The sequence below is a fragment of the Amblyomma maculatum genome, chromosome 7 (genome assembly GCF_055883805.1).
Source record: "Amblyomma maculatum isolate TAMU_Amacu chromosome 7, ASM5588380v1, whole genome shotgun sequence".
Classification (NCBI taxonomy): domain Eukaryota; kingdom Metazoa; phylum Arthropoda; class Arachnida; order Ixodida; family Ixodidae; genus Amblyomma; species Amblyomma maculatum.
This window is the reverse complement of record NC_139350.1, coordinates 132,952,487-132,972,274: the sequence shown is the minus strand read 5'-3', so window position 1 is coordinate 132,972,274 and position 19,788 is coordinate 132,952,487. Positions and strand designations below refer to the sequence as shown.

At 47.8% G+C, this 19,788-nt stretch overlaps 2 pseudogenes; both read left to right on the top strand.

The window, feature by feature from the left end:
* The first annotated feature begins 1,695 nt into the window (after positions 1-1,695).
* LOC146184786 (uncharacterized) lies at positions 1,696-3,468 on the top strand (annotated as a pseudogene).
* A 925-nt stretch (positions 3,469-4,393) lies between these two features.
* On the top strand, positions 4,394-7,072 carry LOC146184785 (uncharacterized; annotated as a pseudogene).
* The last annotated feature ends 12,716 nt before the right edge of the window (positions 7,073-19,788 follow it).

Below are 19,788 nucleotides of genomic sequence, written 5' to 3'. Positions count from 1 at the left end.
GTATATTTATCCCTGTTGGCATAAAACTTGTATGCAAACAATTTTTAGGCGAAGCCAACCATGCTTAGGCATCTGATTGTTTACTTCAGATGCCAAATTTCATACAGTTTTGAATAAACTGTGTTTTAGAAGTTATATGATCTCCTTGTTATAGTTTTCACTCGTAACATTTTAAATGTCTTCCGCATCCAATTAAAAGGTATATAAACAGCTTTTCTAATGCAGATCAGGCGGGTTAATATTGGCCCAAAGATGAATGCTGCATTTGTAGGGCGCCTGTGTACAATATTGAGACTGTCCTTAAGTTATCAGGTAAAATGTTCGGAGCAGGCGACATAGTAAATTGTCTGCTGCCTTGCGCTGATTACGCCAGGCGCTAGAAACAGCGGCGCTTTTTTTCCTTGACATATTTATTGACTGCGTTACACAGTCAGCCATTTTGATGTTCTTTGTCCGCGATCAAGCGAAAACGTGGTGTACAAACCTTGGAGAAGCACTGACGATCGATCGGGGAAATGACAAGCATGCCGCCTGCGGAAACTGAGTGCGGCTTCGCCGCAGTTATTTCGGTTGCTTGACAGGCAAGATGGCGGACCTACGCGCTACTCTGCTACCTTTGGTAGCATATACAGTAACATCTTGGAAATGCCAGCTTTCAGCGCTCCTATTGGCTCGCGTCCGCAGCAGCTTCCGGTTCGGGAGGACGCCGCTATAGTGAACGCCGCGCCGCTGTTGTGCCCGGCCAAAGCCGCCTAGAAATTCAGGCGGACTCCAAACTTCTCCGGCGAACGCCTCCTTCACAAAATCCGGATACGTCTGTGCAAATCACCGGTGCACTGGAGGCGAGCCGTGCCAAGGCGAGAGAAGTGACGTGTTTGAACATGAGCTGAGCATCCAGACAGCTCGGCGCCGTGGCCCTGGCGGTGGACCCCTTTTCGCCCCGCGGAACATTTGAAGCAAGAGCGCAGCAAGCTCTCCCATTGGCCCTGCGAAAGTGCTGCCGTCGTATTGGACAATTTGAGCGTCAACTTTTTCTCGGTTTACTGAGCCTCAAGTGCTTCCGTTCGAGACTCCGAGTGTGAGTTCGTCACTAGCGTCCATCGGAAGCAGTTCGCCCTCTGAGAGAGCGGACGCGGCGGAATCTCCCCGGCCGTCGCTGCGCGAGAACAGTCGCGTATGGCTATGTTAGCTTTAGGCCCTAGAGCCGATCTCGTTGTATAAACGCCTGTAAATAGTGCATAAAGCCTTTTCTTCAACTCACCAGCGCCCACTCGGATTCATCGCTACCGCCCGGGGAGCTGACAGCCCTCGTTCACGAAACGGGTGACGCGCGCTAAGCAACCAACTCCTTGGCACAACCCTGTTGACGGTGGGCTACTGTGTGACAAACCCACCGACACAACATTGGTGGCAGCGGTGGGATTGACCGGCGTCAGGCACCTTGGCGCGGTGAGTACCTGAAGTTTCCCTCAAACGCCAGACTTTCTCTGACACACAGGGTAGCTTAGAGAAGGGCTGAGCATAGCATTGTGTTGACCTTGCGCGTTTCAAGCCGACAGGAAGTGTTTTGAAAACCAAGGGTTGCTGAGAGGGCAATCAGTGTGAGAAAAGCTTGCGCGTCTCTTGCTAGGAGCGAGACAGCGAACGTCTAGTACACTATTCTTAAAGGCAGACAACAAGAGGCCGGTGTAAAAGATGGAGAGTTACAAGGTCAAATAACTTCTCCAAATTTGTGCTGAGTTGGGCATCGATTTGGGCTCAACGAAAAGAAAGAAGGCGATCCTTGAGATCATGCAGACTAAGGACGTGACAGTTGAGGAAGCCGCAGTGGCCTGGGTTGATATCACTGAGCGCCATAAACGGGAGGAAGAGAAGGAACGTACTGAGCGGGAGGAGGAGAAGGGACGCCGCAAGAAAGAGAAAGAGAGGGAACGTCGCAAGAAAGAAATGCAGGAGCGTGAGGTGCTTAGACAGAAGGAACTTAAAATAAAAGAATTGGAGCTCCGCAAAAGCTCGCCAGCCCCTAGCTCAGCTCTGCGACAGTCCCCTCTAACAGTCTCAAAATCCGTGATCAACTATCGCCTTTGCCATTGGCGAGGGTATGGCTCAGTTCCTCGTGAAGTGTGAGCATTGTGCGAACGGAATGACATCGAGCCATCCCTATGGGCACAAAATTTGTTGGCTTTGCTTCCTGGGGAGGCATCTGACATAACCACGTGTCTGTTGAAATAGGCTTTCAAAAGCTACAGTGATGTCAAGGAAGCACCACTGCGGAAGTACAAATTGTCGCCCGAAGTTTTCCGGCCGAGACTCCGGTATGCCCATAAGGGTAAGGAGTCGCATGTTGACTTCGCGTTTCGTCTGAAAGCCGACCTAGTTGAGTGGCTCAAGGGCGAAGAGGTTTACAACGATAGCGACAAGGTCGTGGAATGCATCGCATTAGAGCAATTCTACCGTTGCATCTATGATGATGTCAGGCTCTGGTTGCTAGATAAGCTAACGGAGGTTAAGCTAAACAAGGCAGCAGAGTTAGCGGAAGAATATTACGCCCGCCGAAGCTTGCACAACAAGGCAGTGCGCGTACAGAAAACTGACAGGAAAGATCGCTTCTCGAGGAGGCCCGACGAACGGAAGCCATTCACGCGTCGCGAGTTTCGTAAACTCGTCTTTTACAAAAGAAACTAAGGGAGGGGCACAATGAGTCTCAGAGGGCTAATGATGTTCGCAAACAGGGAAATGATGCGACACGTTATTTTGAAAAACGCAAGAGTGCAAGGCACCTCGCAACGTAAAGCAAACAGAGTTGTGTTGGCGACCATTCGGGAAACAGACAAAAACCTGCGACAGTTGGAGCCATATATGCAGGAGATTAAGGTAAACGGAAATAAATGCAAAGCACTTCGGGACTCGGCAGCAGCTATGGACGTTGTCCACCAGTCTTTGGTATCCCCGAGTGAGTTTACGTGAGAATGCGCTTGGATACTGCAAGTGGCCGAGCAGAGCGTCTGTCTACTGATAGCGATGGTCATCATTGAGGAAGAATCTGGTAAACTAAACACAGAAGCCGCTGTGTCTGCCGCCCTCCCGGAGCAATTTCCCTACCTCTTCTCAAACAGCTCGGAGCAGTTTCTAAAGAATCAGGGCAAATCATCTTTTGCCGATGTGGCGTACATGGCCCTCACGCGATTAAAAGAGCGCAATCTGTCGAAGCAACTTGATCTTGCGTCGGGGAGCGAACCGCGCTGGGGCACACTGGACGAACAGGGTAACTTGAGTGGTGAGACGGCACGGCAGGAAACGCGGGGTGCGGGAGCAGGTGTGAGCGAGCCGTGTTTGGACGTGGCTGAGAATGATGCTTGCGCTGGCGGCGCCGCGGGCTGTATTCTCGCTCCTATTTCCACCGGCTGGCAAGCGCTGGCTGAAGTTGAGAAGGAACCTCTCATTCTTGAGCAGCAGGAAGACTGCTAGATCGCCGATTTAATGAAGAGCGTCAAATTGAGTGTGAAGAAAAAGGGAGTTGAATTTTATGACAGATCAGGCTTATTGTACCGCAGCTACACCGATAAGCAGGGTTTCAAATATGAGCAGCTTTTGATTACTCAGAAGTATCGCGGTCAGCTACTGGAACTCGTGCATGAAAATGCGTGGACAGGGCATCTTGGCTTGAAAAAGACCAAAGCTAGAATTTCTCTGGAGTTTTATTTGCCTATTTTTGTTGGAAAGATGTTGAACAATTCGTGCGCTCTTGCGACACCTGCCAGAGAGTGGGCAAATCCACTGACAAATGGAAGGCGCCGATGAAGTTGGTGCCAGTCATAACAGAACCTTTTCGGTGACTGGTAATTGATATAGTAGGTCCTCTGCCAGGAACAACGAATGGTTGCCGATATATTGTGTGTGGCTACCAGGTTCCCAGAGGCGGTACCACTTAAGGAGCTAAATTCTCCCCAGGTCGTGGACGCTCTGCTCTCAATGTTTGCACGCGTAGGGTTCCTTTCCGAGAATCAGTGCGACAACGGCAGCGTATTCCCCAGCTGCCTAACTTCCACCTTTTTAGCGGAATCAAAGTGGTACACAGTTCGATCTATCACCCGCAATCTAACCCAGTGGAACGACTGCACTCGGTACTCAAGCGAATATTGAGAGCCCTGTGTTTTGAGCGCAAGTGTGATTGGGCGGCCTGCATTCCCGCCGCTATGTTCGCCTTGAGATCTGCTCCCCACGAGACCACACGTTTTAGCCCAGCAGAGCTTGTGTATGGCCGAAGCTTGAGTACTCCGCAGCGCATGCTGCGAGAGTCTTGGGAAGGCAGCGATGAAGGCTCAATTGTAGTCTCATACGTCCTCAACCAACTTCAGATGCTTGGGAAAACAAAGTATATTGTAGAAAGTATATGAAGGCGGCGAAAATCTTGTCGAAAGAGCACTACGACAAGTCAGCGAAAAAACGCACCTTTGAAGTAGGGAGCCAAGTAATGCTTCTTCGGCCATTTAAGAAAAACAAGCTCGAAGTTCAATGGGAAGGGCCCGCAAAGAATGTGTCGAAGCTTTCTGATACTAACTATCAAGTGAAATTGGGAAGACGGCCCAAAGAAATTTATCACAACAACCTGATGAAACCATACATTCAGCGTCAGACAATTGTAAAGTTGACTTTGAACGCGGCCGATGAGGAAGGGGAGGAAATCCTGACGACGGCCGACATGAAAGGGTGTGGTTTAGAGGTAATGTTGAATCAGTTGATGTTGGATGCACGTCTAGGCGCAACCCAAAAGGAAGATTTAAAGGGAATCGTTTAAGAATTTGAAGAGGTTCTTTTCGAAGCGTCCCAGAAAAACAACAGTGTAGAGCACGACAACGAGCTGACATCGCAGAAACCGATTCGTAGTAAACCGTATCGATGTTCACCTATGCAAAAGAAAATCATGGCTGAAGAGATCCAGCGCATGCGTGACTTGGGGGTTATAGTACCAAGCGAGAGCGACTACACATCGCCCCTAATACTAGTCCAGGCTCCAGGAAAGAATCCGAGGCCATGCGTCGATTATTGGCGTCTGAACGCGATAACCCGAGATCAGAAATATACAATACCGAACCTGGAAGAAAGGGTGGAGACAGTGTCGAAGGCAAATAACATCTCTACGCTAGACCTAGTGAGAGGCTATTGGCAAATACCCCTTACAGAACAAGCTAGCCGTTACGCCGCATTTGTTTCTTCATTCGGAACGTTCGGCCCAGTTATGTTGAGTTTTGGGCTCAAAAAAGCGCCGTATTGTTTCTCCAGTCTGATGGATCGAGTGCTTCATGGCTTGGGCGATTTCGCGTTACCATACCTCGACTATGTGGTCCTCTTTTCAAATACTTGGGATGATCATGTGGATCACTTGCAAATCGTGTTCAGCGGGTTGAAAGAGGCAGGTCTTACTGCGAAACCGGCTAAATATCACCTAGATTGTGCAAAAGTGACTTATCTGGGCCATATTATAAAAAAAATGCCTAGAAGTGAGACTGACGCGACTGGCGTCAGCCATTGTTGTTGTCCGGACTTGACTGAAAGTGAGTCATGCGCTGCTGACCGCGAATCAGACGCGGCACTACACTTTGACCACTCAGACGACACCGGTGTCCTTCTAGCTCCGGTTACCGCTAGCTTTCCAGAGCTCGAGCCGAAAGAAAGTCGAACTAGAGTATTCAAGTGCTTCCACCGAAAAACGCGGAACGGCAGATGCGAGAAAGGATGCTGCCATCGTAAGGAGAGCAAACTCAAACGATTCCAAAAAGAAAGGAGAAAGCCTGTGTTCCAGTGCTGCCGCAATTGGATTGGTAAAACGTTTATTCGGGGCCTGCAGTAGAACGCGCGCTCGCGCGCGCGCGCTCCGGACGGAGCCTACGTCGTCCTCTAGGCACCGGCCGCGCGGCCTGGGTCCCCGCTCGCCGTGGCCGGCTCGCTGGTTCCCTGCCGGGCCAGCGCCTTGATGACCTGCTGGACGGCCCATGCTGCCGCAAAAAAAAAAAAAAAAACGGAAAGGCAGGCGCGAGAAAGAATGGAGCAAATTGAGGCTATCCCAGAAAAGAAAGCGACTATCCCAACGGCACAAATGCGCCCGTGCCGAGAAAATACGTGACTGGTGCGCAAAGCGTAAGGAGAGGGATAGGTTATTTAGAAAAGTGAGCGACTCAAGCTCATGTGTTTTTTTGCACAGAAGCAGGAAGTTACGGTTGTTCCGTGAAACGGACAGCCGAAACTTTAGTGAAAAAGGTGATCTCAACGGTAACGCCGTTGGCTTAAGTCGGAGCCCATGACGTGAGAAGAAGCCTGTATTCACTAGTTGGTGTTTTTCTTCCTGACATAGGATTTTGAACATTTATATTCATTATTTTTGTTTGAGAATGATGTTTTGAAAATGCAATTTTCAAATTTGTGGACGCGTTCCAAGTGCTGCTGAGCTGCCCTTTAATATAGATGGGGGCATAACAGGGAAATAGTCTGGCAAAACTTAGTGAAGTTTGTGCCGTGCTTGCTGGCTGACCGGTTGAGTTTTTAGCATGGTTGTGACGTTGTGGGTTGTCAGAAATTTCTCCTGAAGACAAGTTGCAGAGTGCCTTGGAAACCGGACTGCCAAGGACTTCTTCAGGCTGACTGGCTCAAGAGAAGCAGTCGGATGACCCCGGCTAGCAGCAACATCTCGATCCCTCCGGACAGCGGATGCAGTCCCCTGCCCTTCGGGATCTCCCTTCCCCGTCGGGGCAGTCTGTTACGTTTCTCCACCGACAAGTGGGACAGCTGACGCGGCCACCGAATAGCAACAGGCAGAACCGCGAGCGGATCGGCCATTTCGACGCCGTTCATCGGCCGCGCAACGCTTCCTCCCGCGGGCATGTCTCAACGTGATCCTGCCACGCGCCAAATGTGTGTGCGTGCGTGTGTGTGCAAACTCCGGCCAAGCCTGGAGCTCGTGAGAGAGTGCGCCGCCCTCGCCCGTCTGCAGGAGGTGGAGGAGATGCGTTCGGATCACCTGCGGTTGAGTCATCCCAACTTGCCCAGACATGTTGGGCTCTCCCTTTCCATGTGAACTGGAAACCTACAAAAAGCAGCGGCCGACTCCGCTGAGATAGAGACTACTTTGGCGCGCCGTGGAGACGACGCTAGGCACCAGCTGTGTGAACGTGTCTGTATTCTCTCCGGGTCAGCTTCTCTGCCCATTACTTCACGATGTTGTAGTAAAGGTTGTTTTGTTAGAAGACGCCTCGTCTTTGCTGGAACCGTTCATGCCGTCCACGGAGCCGCCGGGCCAACGCTACCGAGGGGCGCGCAAGCGCGAGCCGCACGTAATAACTGCTGGCAGTGGTACGCTACCCAGGCGCACGCGACCCAAACCTAACAAAGCCTTGAGCAACAAGCCAGTTCGAACGGCGCCAGACGTTTCCAAGGGCTTCATTATTCAGTGTGACGCGAGTGATCGCGGAATGGGAGCGGTGCTATACGAAGAAGATGCTAATGGTCATGAACGACCCGTTTTATTCTTGAGCCACAAACACAGTTGTAGAGAAAAGCCGTACAGCACCTCTGAAAAAGAGTGCGTCTGCCTTGTGTAGGCCGTTCAGAGGATCGCCTGCTATGTCTTCGGTTCTAAGTTTCTTGTGGAAACGGATCATTGCTCGCTGACATGGTTAATTAACATGTCGTCTAAAAGCAGCCGTTCGCTGAGGTGGAGCATGACACTCCAGCAGCACAATCTCGTCCGCTATAAAAAGGGGAGGTTAAACACGAACGCAGACGCTCTAAGCTGGGCCTTCTAGGCCGCGCTTCCTGCAGTGACTCGGCGTTGCTTACCTTCTCCTGCTTCGCGACGGACTGTCATGTTCGCAGGCAGACCGGGAAAAATTAAAGGACCTCCTTGCTTCCTCAGTTGTGGTTTACGGTCCAAGTGATTTTAAGGGGACTCTTTCATTATTGATTATTACTTTTCCCTGCTATTTAATGATTTATTAATGAACAAAATTGTTTTTTGAACCTTTGTACTGCATCCTATACACTTGTCTCTTGTTGTAGTGGGAGCAAAAAGGAACAACAATTTAGCTAACTGAATCTGAAATTTTGCCTCCGTCTGGTGGTTGACAGGTGACCGAGGGTACTTGCTTGTGTTAGGTGTTGCCTGTTGTCGGTCGGTTTTGCAAGCCGCAGAAGAGTCTGCCACTACCAGTGGCGAGAGGCAAGGGCATCGGAGCGACCCGAGCGAAGTTGGTCGACATGCCCAGCAACAAGGCTGTCGGCAGAGATCCTGACCTGGCGAGTGGAACCCGAGGCTTGTGAGGCTACCTGGCACCCGGACACTGGACGTGAGCTTGGAGGAACCTGGCGAACGAGTGCGCCCGGCATCCTATACACATGCGAGCAGCTCGTCCTCCCGCTGAATAGTCTGATGGCGGGAGTGCTGTTGTTCCCGGCCAAAGTCGCCCAGAAATTCAGCCGGACGCCAAACTTCTCCGGCGAACGCCTCCTTCACAAAATCCGGATACTTGTGTGCAAAGCACCGGTGCACTGGAAGCAAGCAGTGCCAAGGGAAGAGAAGTAACGTGTTTGAACATGAGCTGAGCTCCAGACAGCTCGGCGCCGTGGCCGTGGCGGTGGACCCCTTCTCGCCCCGCGGCATATTTGAAGCAAGAGAGCAGCAAGCTCTCCCATTGGCCCTGCGAAAGTGCTGCCGTCGGAATGGACCACTTGAGCGTCAACGATTTCTCGGTTTACGGAGCCCCAAGTGCTTCCGTTCGAGACTCCGAGTGTGAGTTCGTCACTAGCGTCCATCGGGAGCAGTTCACCCCCTGAGAGACCGGACGCGGCGGAATCTCCCCGGCCGTCGCTGCGCGAGAACAGTCGCGTATAGCTATGTTAACTTTCGGCCCCAGAGCCGATCTCTTTGTGTCATCATCATCATCATCATCATCATCAGCCTGACTATACCCACTGCAGGACGAAGGCCTCTCCCTTATTTCTCCACTTAACCCGGTTCTGTGCTAGTTGCATCCACTTGACCCCTGCGAACTTCTTAATCTAATCCGCCCACATAACTTTCTGCCGCCCCCTACTACGCTTTCCTTCCCTTGGAATCCAGTTTATTACCCTCAGCGACCATCCGTTGTCCTCTCTTCGCACTACATGTCCTGCCCATGTCCATATCTTCTTCTTAATTTCCACTAGAATGTCTGTAACTTGAGTTATTTCTCTGACCCACTCTGCACGCTTCCTATCTCTTAATGTTACCCCTACCATTTTTCCTTCCATAGCCCTCTGGGTTGTCCTCAACTTAAGTAGAACTCTCTTGGTTAGCCTCCACGTTTCAGAACCATAGGTGAGTACAGGAAAGATGCAACTGTTGTATACTTTCCTCTTGAGCGATACCGGTAAGCTGCTAGTCATTATCTGCGAGTGCTTGCCAAATGCGCTCCATCCCAATCTTATTCTTCTTGTTATTTCCTTTTCATGGTCCGGATCAGCGGTTACTACCTGTCTTAAATAGACATATTCGCCTACTACTTCCAGTACTTCGCTACTTAATGTAAACTGCTGTTCCTTCCCGAGGCTGTAGAACATTATCTTAGTCTTCTGCATATTGATTTTCAAGCCTACCTTTCTACTTTTCCTGTCTAGGCCATCAATCATTATTTGCAGTTCATCCCCCGACTTGCTTAGCAAGGCAATGCCATCAGCAAATCGCAGATTACTGAGGTATTCTCCATCTAACCTTATCCCTAACTGCTCCCATTCCAAGTCTCTGAATACTTCCTCTAAGCAAGCTGTGAATAGTACTGGGGAGATTGTGTCTCCTTGCCTAACAGCTTTCTTTATCGGAATTTTGTTTCTTTCTTTATGCAGAACTATGGTTGCTGTGCAGCCCCTATATATATTTTCAAGCACTTTCACGTACGGCTCGTCTACCCCCTGATTTCGCAATGCCTGCATTACCGCCGAGGTTTCAACTGAGTCAAATGCTTGTTCGTAATCAATGAATGCTATGTATAAGGGCTGCTTATATTCCGAGCATTTTTCTATCACTTGATTGATGGTATGGATATGATCGATAGTAGAGTACCGTTTCCAAAACCCTGCTTGATCCTTTCCTTGATTGCAGTCTAAGGTTGTCCTGATTTCATTAGCGATTACCTTAGTAAATACCTTATACGTAACAGACAGTAAGCTGATTGGTCTGTAATTTTTAAGGTCCTTTCTTATGAATGAGGATAATGTTTCATTCTTCCATGGTTCCGGTACCGTCGATGACACCAGGCACTGCGTATACAGGGTGGCCAGTTTTTCTAGCACTATATCCCCGCCCGTCCTTCAGCAAATCTGTAGTTATCTGATCCTCTCCAGCTGATTTCCCCCTTTTCACAGTTTCTAGTGCTTTCTTGACCTCGTCCGTCGTCACTGGTGGAACGTCTGACTGTTTTTCCCTACCGCCAATCTCATAACGGTCCTGACTACTTTGACTACTGAAGAGATCTGTATAGAACTCCTCGGCTACTTTGGCTATCTTGTCTTTTTGTGTAAATGCCTGTAAATAGTGTATAAAGCCTTTTCTTCATCTCACCAGCGCCGACTCGATTCATCGCTACCGCCCTGGGAGCTGACAGCCCTCGTTCACGAAACGGGTGACGCGCGCTACACAACCAACTCCTTGGCACCGCCCACGCGTCAAATATCTGGCAGGACCAGATTGGCGGCGGCGCGCGTTTTTTCCGACACCGGGTGTCGAGTGCGCGCTGTCGGGCGCAAAACGCCGGCTTGCCTCTTCAAAAACGCGCCATGTATTCTAGCCTGTGCAACATGGGCTATCACGAAGACGCGTAAGGTGGAGGTGCAAACTTTATTGACCATTAAAATGCAGGTGAGGGTCCTAGTCCCCCCCCCCCCCCCGATTTCTTTGGGAGGGGCCCGCGCAACGGCTCCTCCCATGCAAATGGTGTGGCATCAGTGTACTATAAAACTTTGGGATCCTCTCCATGCAGTCTGTGCAGCGGCAAGGCCCGGACCTTCCTACGTTTTTCATCGAGTTCTGGATGCATGTGTTATAGGAGGGGGAGGTGGGTATTGGAGCGCAGCTCGTGTTGTAGTGGGGATTGGGTCGGATATTCCACCGGCGAGTGATAGGTGAAGCGACTGCAGACGAGCTCGTCCCGCAGGGGTTGTTTTGAGTCTGGCTAGTTGTGTCGTTTTGGTTGCTTCATAGAGTTCCTCGAAAGTGTTGTGCATTCCTAGTCGTAGGAGGCGCTCTGCGGAAGCACTCGGGGGAACGAATAAATTGGCACACATGCTGCTCCTAATCAGTCCGTCTAAACGTTCCCTATATTTCGCTACGAGGGTAGTGCGTACGTGATTCTGCTGGTAATGTAAGCCTGTGTAAGTTGAAGCGTGTTTGATTCTCGTAAGCCTGTTTTCCTGTGTGCCACCCGTTTGATCAGCCTGATTGTCTGCTGGGTGGGCTTTTGGACTGCTTGAATTGTATCAGTGTGAGATCCGTGGGTCATGAGAAACATGCTTAGTATGCGAATGTTTGGGCGGTAGTAAATGATCCTGTGTTCAAATCGATCTGAATATTGGGTGGTGTACCAGACGTTCGGTAAGGTTCGTGTATGAAAAGTGCCGATTTCATTGGAGAGCATGACAGCCCTTTGTCATTTACATAGGTGAAAATTATATTTAATGCTGTTTGTAAACGGTGCTCTATCTCCGCGTCGCTACCTCTGTATTTAAAGCTGTAGTGCAGGTTAGGTATCCAATTAAGTGATTTGGGTAATCCCAACAGGTCTATATTGAACAGAGTCGGAGAGAGGATCGCTCCCTGTGGAGAACCTCGTGCACCGAGGGAAATGTCGCTGAGAGAGTACGGGCCGTATGAAAGATGAGTGGTACGGTTACTGAGGAAATGAATGAAGTTGTAGATTCGTCTTCCAACACCAAGAGATTGAAGGTTCGCTAAGATAGCCACATGGGTAACTTGATCAAAGGCCTTATTGATGTCTACCGCTAATATGGCTTTGGTGTCCTTCGTTTTAGATTCTAGTGTATGATGTAGTCGTAGGAATATGTCTTGTGCAGGCAAACTTGGCCTGAAACCGAACATACTGGTAGGCAGGAGCTCATTATCTTCCAAGTAGTTGCTCAATCGTGTCTGAACATGCACATGCTCGAAGAGCTTGGCAACGCATCAAGTAAGATGGGTCGGAGATTAGTCTGGTGGATCGGCTTTCTGAAATTGTAATAAAAACAACTTTCGCTGTTTTCCACTGAGGAGGTAGGGAGCCATTTTGCCAGCAGTCATTAAAATAGGCTGTTAACGCTAGTCCAGCACTTAACACACAAATGGTCGTCATGCGGCTTTGGTTACATAAAGAGATGATATTGTCATAGAAACAAAAGTAACGGAGTGTTAAATGATATAACTGTGAAGCAAAAACCCAGGTTTAGTTTTAAGACACAGTTGAGTTAAAGCTGGCAGTCACATGGTATTCATTTGGACAATGATTATAGGAATATAAATACAGTTCAATTGACCTTTTGTTCATATGTGTGACTTTATGGGCATGCCCAAAGAGCCTAGAAACAGCTATGCTGAGCTAGAAGTTAACGCTTAATTTTTTAAAAGAAACAGGTTAAAAGTTGAAATAAAGTTTGGCAGAAATACTTCATCGTTAATAAAAGCCTGATATTAAGTGAAAACAAACAAGCACCTTCGTAATATACCTGTGTATCTGGCGAAGTTCTCAACACGAAGAGCGATATGAAAGCTCAATACATGTTGCGCTGAAATGTCGGATCTCGCTCCTTCAGTGAGGAACATATTTGAATCCACCCTGTACCAAGAGTTAGAGTAGGTTTAGGGCACAGTGGCATTTTTTGTTTCGCGTGAAAAGCATGTAGCTTTTCTTTTCAGTGAAGATGTGGTACTCCCTGTATATTTTTGCAATGTACTGGCTTTCAATTGCAGTTCATTGACTGTCTGCGCTGTTAAAAAGACGTTGACGTCATCTGCATGCAAAAAAAAAAAGAGAGAGAATTCTTATTGTGGATATGGAAAAGCTCGGTAATATAGAGGCTCTCAACGTTCTTGAAATGCATCTGAAGCGTCGCCGCACCGAGAATACGACACTTTCATCGCCCTCATGGTGATTTTGACGACAGTGTCCTTATAAGGAATGAAAGCTGATGCCGATGATAGCACAAAAGAAATAGTGTTAGGCTATCTACGACGTAAGGCAGGAGAGATAGGAAGGTGAAGTCACAAAACGGCGCTGCGCAATCCACCGGCATCTTTGTCCCACCACACTCACGACTTCCATGCAGTTACGTTGTTTCCTTTGACGCAGCACAATACCCTTGTAAAACGGGAAATTACAAATTAATTTATTCAGTCAAGAATCTCCAAGATTTTCAGTCGCTATCGATATCGGAGTTGTATCGCTGTTATACGCGACAATATCGCCACCGTCGAAAAATTCTATTATCGCACGCCAAGGTGGGGCGACACCGTCGCCGACAATACTATTACGGGGACACAAGCAACCAGACAATATTGATTCATTGTACTATATTCATAGCCCTTGAAATTAAATTCCTTCTTTTGAAGCAGCTTAGAACAAACTGCATGTTTCAGGTTGCCGGTCCAATAGTACACGCTGCCACGGCTCCAAGTTCTTCGAAGTTTAAAATCTCCGCTTTGCTCCGTGTCCCGCGTTGCTCCGTGACCATTGGAACTACTCGAATAAAAGGAGCCAGTGGTTTTCGAGTCGATTGAATATTAGGCCAGTCACCTTCATAAGGCCGAGGCTACTGGGGTATAACACCGGTTCCCTACTAGCTTTTCTGGTGGGCTTGTGAAGTGTCCGTAACATTTGCGGTTAAAATCGAATCTAAAAAAAAATTACTGCAACAATTGGTTATAATTTTTCTCTTTTTACAACCTTAAGTCGCCGCCTCCTAGTGTACGTAAATATAGACATGCGGAAGTGAGCTGGCGAGGGTTGCTTAATGTGTTTTCTCTTGCAGGCATGCGTAACCATTCTTGTGTTGTGGTTTTAGCAATTTTCGTCGTTTTTTTCAAGTTACTTTTTCTTTGTGTGTATTGAAGCTTGTATGACTTGATTATTAGTGTTTAACTTTCTACAGCGGCATCGGCTTTGAAGAACATGGTAGTCGAATTCTTAGCAAAATTCGCCACAGTATATAGTTTTTTTTGCACAGATGTAGCACACTACATGGACGCGTTGCAATTTGCCTCCATCGAAACGCTACCGTCGCTGCCAGGATCGAACCCACGTCCTCGGGATCAGCAGTATAGCGCCGACTAAGCCACATCTGTTACAATGGATGTAAAGAATCCCTCGATGTAAGCTCGCGAGGAATGGCGGTGCTAAAATCTTCACGAATTCCTCGCACATAGCTACACTCACTCATCCTTGACAACTTGCATCGGGACTCGTTTTGCTCCTTGAGGCGCCGTTATAACAAACGAAGCCCAGGTAGAAGTTTGTAAAGAATCATTTGTCGATTCACTGCCAATATCATGCAGTAGGCACGTTGTGAAACTCTCTCTCTCCCAGAAGGCTTGCGTGCCTTGAATTCTTCACGAAATAAAGTTTTTCCCTCCTTCTCCTCCTCCTCCTCTCGTGCCTGTGTTATGTCATGAAGACAGATGGGGCTGAAACATGGAGGCTAACGAAAAGGGTTCTTAAGTTGACAACGCAGAGGGCTATGGAACGAAAAATGGTAGGGGTGACGTTACGATATAGGAACCGTGCAGAGTGGGTCAGTTAATGACACTCTAGTTAATGACACTCTAGTGGATATCAAGAAGGAATGGCAATCGGCAGGGCACGTATTGCGAAGAAATGATAAGCGATAGTCGAATAGGTTTGCAAATTGGATGCCAAGGAAAGGAAAGCGTAGCAGGGAGCGGCGGAAAGTCAGGTGAGCGGATGGTGGTAAGAAGTTGACAGGAGTCAGCTGAGCGCAGCTAGCGCAGGACCAGGTTAATTGGGAGAATTGAGAGAAAGGCCTTTGCCTTGCAATGTGTATATCCCGATTGATGATGATGATGACAGATGATGTCACTGTCAATTTCTATAGAGTTTTCAAGTTGTTGTCAGACGTCTTGAGAATGGCGTTGAAAATCGCTGGACTGACTCGTGCCGACCGGAGGCTCACAGATACCCCAAGAAAGGAAAGAAAATCTGCACGGCAATTTCAAAGGACAGCCGTTCGGTTTCAATCACTGTGGAATGCAGAAAAGATATTTTCCAAGTGTGTGCCTAGTTAACATTTTGTCTCATATATATACTCGTAACCTACTCTAGGTGTACGTGAATAGACGTCTACGATGGCCGTCATCCCTGCTTCCAGCAACTGGCTAAGCGACCCTTACTTCAGTGGCAGACAAGCAGCTACTGCACTAACAAGCAACTCGGTGCACGGCCCACGAACCTAATGGCGCATTCGGTTGGGGGACGAGAGCAGAAGCACCGAGCAGGTCAGACCAGTGCAGGAGCATGCTGAGTGAGGGTGTAACTGTACTCGCAAGGAAAAGCCCTCTGCGTGTCGAGAGCACAGCGCCACGGCCATGTGACCGCACGTCTCTCCGCAGCATTCTCCGCCTGCCCGTAGTGGCGGCCGTTGCAACTATGGAGTTTTTTTCATCCTCCATGGTTGCCACCCGAGGAGAGGCAAAGGCTCCTTTTTTGTATGCCTTTGTCCTCACAACGCGGCGATCTGCCTCCTTTGGCCCTTTCGACGCCAGCAGCTACTCTCAAGCATGCATACAGCACCTGAGCAATGCTTTCCGCTAGCCGAGCGCCGACGTTTTGCAGCCGCCATTTTGAGTATCGCCGACTCAAGAGAAAAAAAAAAAAGACGGCGCGAATATGACGCTTTCTACTATGTGACTTTTTCTACTCTCGCTTTAGACGAGGGAGCAGACAGGAGTGTACTCGGGTGCTCTCAGCGGAGGAAAAGCCCTCCTCATCTACCATTGGAAGCCAGTGATACTACTCCTGCTCTTCCACTGGAGGGCGCTGGCTTGTTTAAGAGCACAAGGGCTCTCGAGTGCGCTTATTCTCCCATTCGAATTCGCCATAAGACAAGCCCGTGGGAACGCAGAGAAGACTGATGCTTTTATGACCGATGAGCCAATGTGCGCTTCGCTCGACGTCTCGCCAGCAAATAAACCGCTGTTATGATCATAATAGTTCTGAATCTCTCTACAGATGTCAGCACGATAGCCTGATGGAGCACTTTATTTTAATTATTTATTTATTTGCGAGATACTGCAGGCCTCAGTCTTGGACATTTTGCCGGAGTGGGCAGACCAAACACCGGAACAAAACGGACAGCATGAAGACCAATACATGAACGCAAAAAAAAAAAGTTGAGTGACCACAATGAATAAGTTTGCTCAGGACGGGTGCAGAACAAGTTACCAGCCTAAGACAATGAAGCCCCGCTTGATCTGCGCAAGTTCAGCTGACAGTTCCAGCAGCACGCTGTCAAAAAAAAAAAAGAACTAATGAAACAAAGCAATCAAACACTAAATGTATCGACGAAAATCAAACGTGACATGCAGAACATGGCGCATAAACGGCATCAAAGTCGTAGTGATGTGAAAACAAAATACGCCAAGCATGCTCTATCTCTTGAGCAGGAAACGAAATCTATGGAATATAGCGATCAAGAAAACGGAGCACGCGAAGACTTGTGTACAATATCACAAAGATAGGAGCACAGTCTAATGCTGTCGAGCATGCCGCAGAATGAATGGGCGGTCGGGGATTCCACTGTACTGGCGGTGTGCACATTCCACTCGCTCACTGTCTTTGAAGCAAAAAACAAAAACAAAAACGAGTATTTAAATATGTACCGTCTTTGCTAAAAGTAACCAGGTTTCATGTTTTGTTTTCGCTTGTATTGTAAAGCTAACATGGATTCACAGGGATTACAATTGTTTAAAAGTGAGGACAAGAGCTCGTCTTTACTTTGCATATATTTACAGCTTCACATGTATGAATTCTCTGCTATCCTACTCAGAAGCGGAACACGCAGCCTGGACTTTTTGCTATCTATCAGAAAGCTCTTTCAATTTGTTTGAATGGTTAGATCGCGTTTGGCACCTAGAAACTGAACTATATATTCTTATCTATCCTAAGCACTTCGTGATAAAGTAAATGCATGTATTTCAGTCTGTATTTTTACCGTCTCAGTTTAATCGCCCACAAGTTTGCTTTGTTCATAAAACCTTTCGCAGATACTTTCCAGCTATAAGTGAAATATAAATCTAACCGTTTTTCTTAGGATGTTTTCTCTTTATGTGATATTTGTTCTGGGTGTACGAGTCCCATACTATTGAGGCGTGCTCAAATGTCTAATATATGTTTTGTACGCCAAAAGACGGATTTCCTTTGTCGATTGTCCCCCCCCCCCCCCCCATAGCGACTTCCTCAAATAACCAAGCTTGCGCATTGCCTTATTTTGAAATAAGAATATGTTCGTTCCACCTGAGGTGGGATGTAATTGACCCAAGTATCTGTAGCTGCTGACCGTAGATAATTACCACTGACGCTGTCAGAAAAATTTAAAGGGTGGCGTTTTCGTCTAATTTACATAGCGACCGTTTTCTTCGCATTAATAGTAATTTGTTATGTGGTGCACCATGCTTCTACATTGGCCAATGAGGAATTCAAACAAACATGGTTATTTAAGCTTTCAATTCTTGATATAAAAGACTGTCATCTGCAAATAATCTTATTTTCCTGCCCACTTATTTTATTAAATCATTGATGAATATCAACAGCGAAAAGGGCCTAAAGACAGACCCCAGAGGAATTCCCGATCTAACAGCGCTGAGCCAGACCGCACACCATCAACAAGCATGCCCTCTTGCCATAGAAAGAAATATGCTGGTATCCATGGAAGCAGTGAATCATTATTAAGCGCTTTCTGGAGCTTTAGTAGCAGTTTAGGGTGAAACACACGGTCGAATGCCTTTTCAAAATCGACGAATATCATGTCAATTTGACCCCGTCTGTCTTGTCTTCTTGCGAATTCGCGAATAGTTTCAAGAAGATGTGTTGTTGTAGATTATCCCTTCCGAAACCCATGCTGCGTGTAATCTATTAAGTCTTGCAGAAAGACATAAATATGCTGAATATAATGCGCTCAAGAGATTTTGCACAAGCAAGCAATCATGAAAGCGGTCTGTACGAAATGATAAGCTATGGTTTTCGGCTTTAGGTATCTGGAGGCCCTATTCTATACAATTCGCCATTTCGTTCAAGTTGTGACGTACGCGTGACGTGTGCAGTAGGACGGTGCCAGGTTACGTAAGCACACAATCGGGTTACGCATTCTGAAGAAGAAGAGAAATAAAGTGACAGAAAAAAGCGCACTGTCGTCTGCTACTATATATTGGCCCCAAGTATGAAGAACGACGGTTCTCTTGCAGGAACCGATACTCTGCGGTGCATTCCGTGATTCGGAAGCCTCTGGTTGCAGTGAGGTGAGTGAAATATGGTGTGACGTTGCGGAATTAGTGTGTCATGACATACTTGCGGTCGAGCATTCGGCATCAGCTACGCACGGAAAGGCTGCGCGAGTTTCAGCTGAAGAGCAAGAATAGCAATGAAATATTCGCAGTGGTGCGAAATGGGAGCGGAAAGTAGCATTGCTGTTCATAAGCGCCGATGATCTCTCACGTTCACTTATCAGCGGCTTTTAAATGCACGAAATAAACGCTTAAGGACTTGGTCGTAAACAGAAGGAATCGACAGATTTCCAAAGTATCTCCAGCACTGACGAAGAGGCGCCGGCGCAGCCGGTAATGTCCATCTCTGAGGACAACGCTCGCAGTTTCAAAGTGTCAATTACTATTAGGTACTGGCTGTGCTACCCACCTTTTTCGCAAAGCCGCGTTATGAGCAGCTACCGTCAGGTCACCAAGTCTGCTTAAGTTTCTAACATATTGTGTCGGCTTCAGTTGCGTAGAGTGCGGAAAGCAGCGCAGAGAGAGATATGGAGGGGGAGAGAGAGAGAGTCTTCCACACACGCACAGAAGAAGTGGAAGGCATACGCTGGGCCTTACACCTAGTCGGTTAAATTTTCATGTGCTAGCGTGTGAAAAGCTCTAACGAAACGCAAAAGATGTCCCAGAAAGAAAACAAAACAGAAAAACAGAATAGCGGGAAGGTTAATTAGGCGATTCTCAGGCTACCGTACACGCGCAGAGGGAGATAAACGGACAATAAGGAAAGAAAGCGAAAGATGACTGAGGAAATCAAGGTGTGAAGCTAGGGCGGAGCCTCGCGCGCGTGTATTCCTTATTGTCGAAACGGTAAAATGCAAATCAATAAAGGGAGATTATCTTCAGGCTGTATTAAAAAAAGCAGTCAACACAAAATGTCACTCAACTACATCATATGATTAGAGCATACCGTCATAACGTCCTCCGGAGTACCATATTTCTTTCTAAAAAATAACCAAATGGTGAGCCCGCATGAATATTAAAAGAAAACTTTTTATATGAAACACATCACATGTGGCAAGCAAACATGTGCTATGTATGTACATGGAGCATACATTCCTTTTATAAAATAGAAGCTGTGAGTATTTTGCTTGCTTTGCCCATCGTGGAATGGCTGTTCAAATCATTAACATTGAAGTTTGTACATAGTGTAAGACAAAAAGGCAGTGTTTAGGCTGACGTATAAGAAAGTCTTTGTTGATCCTTCGCTGCTTGTCGCGCGACGT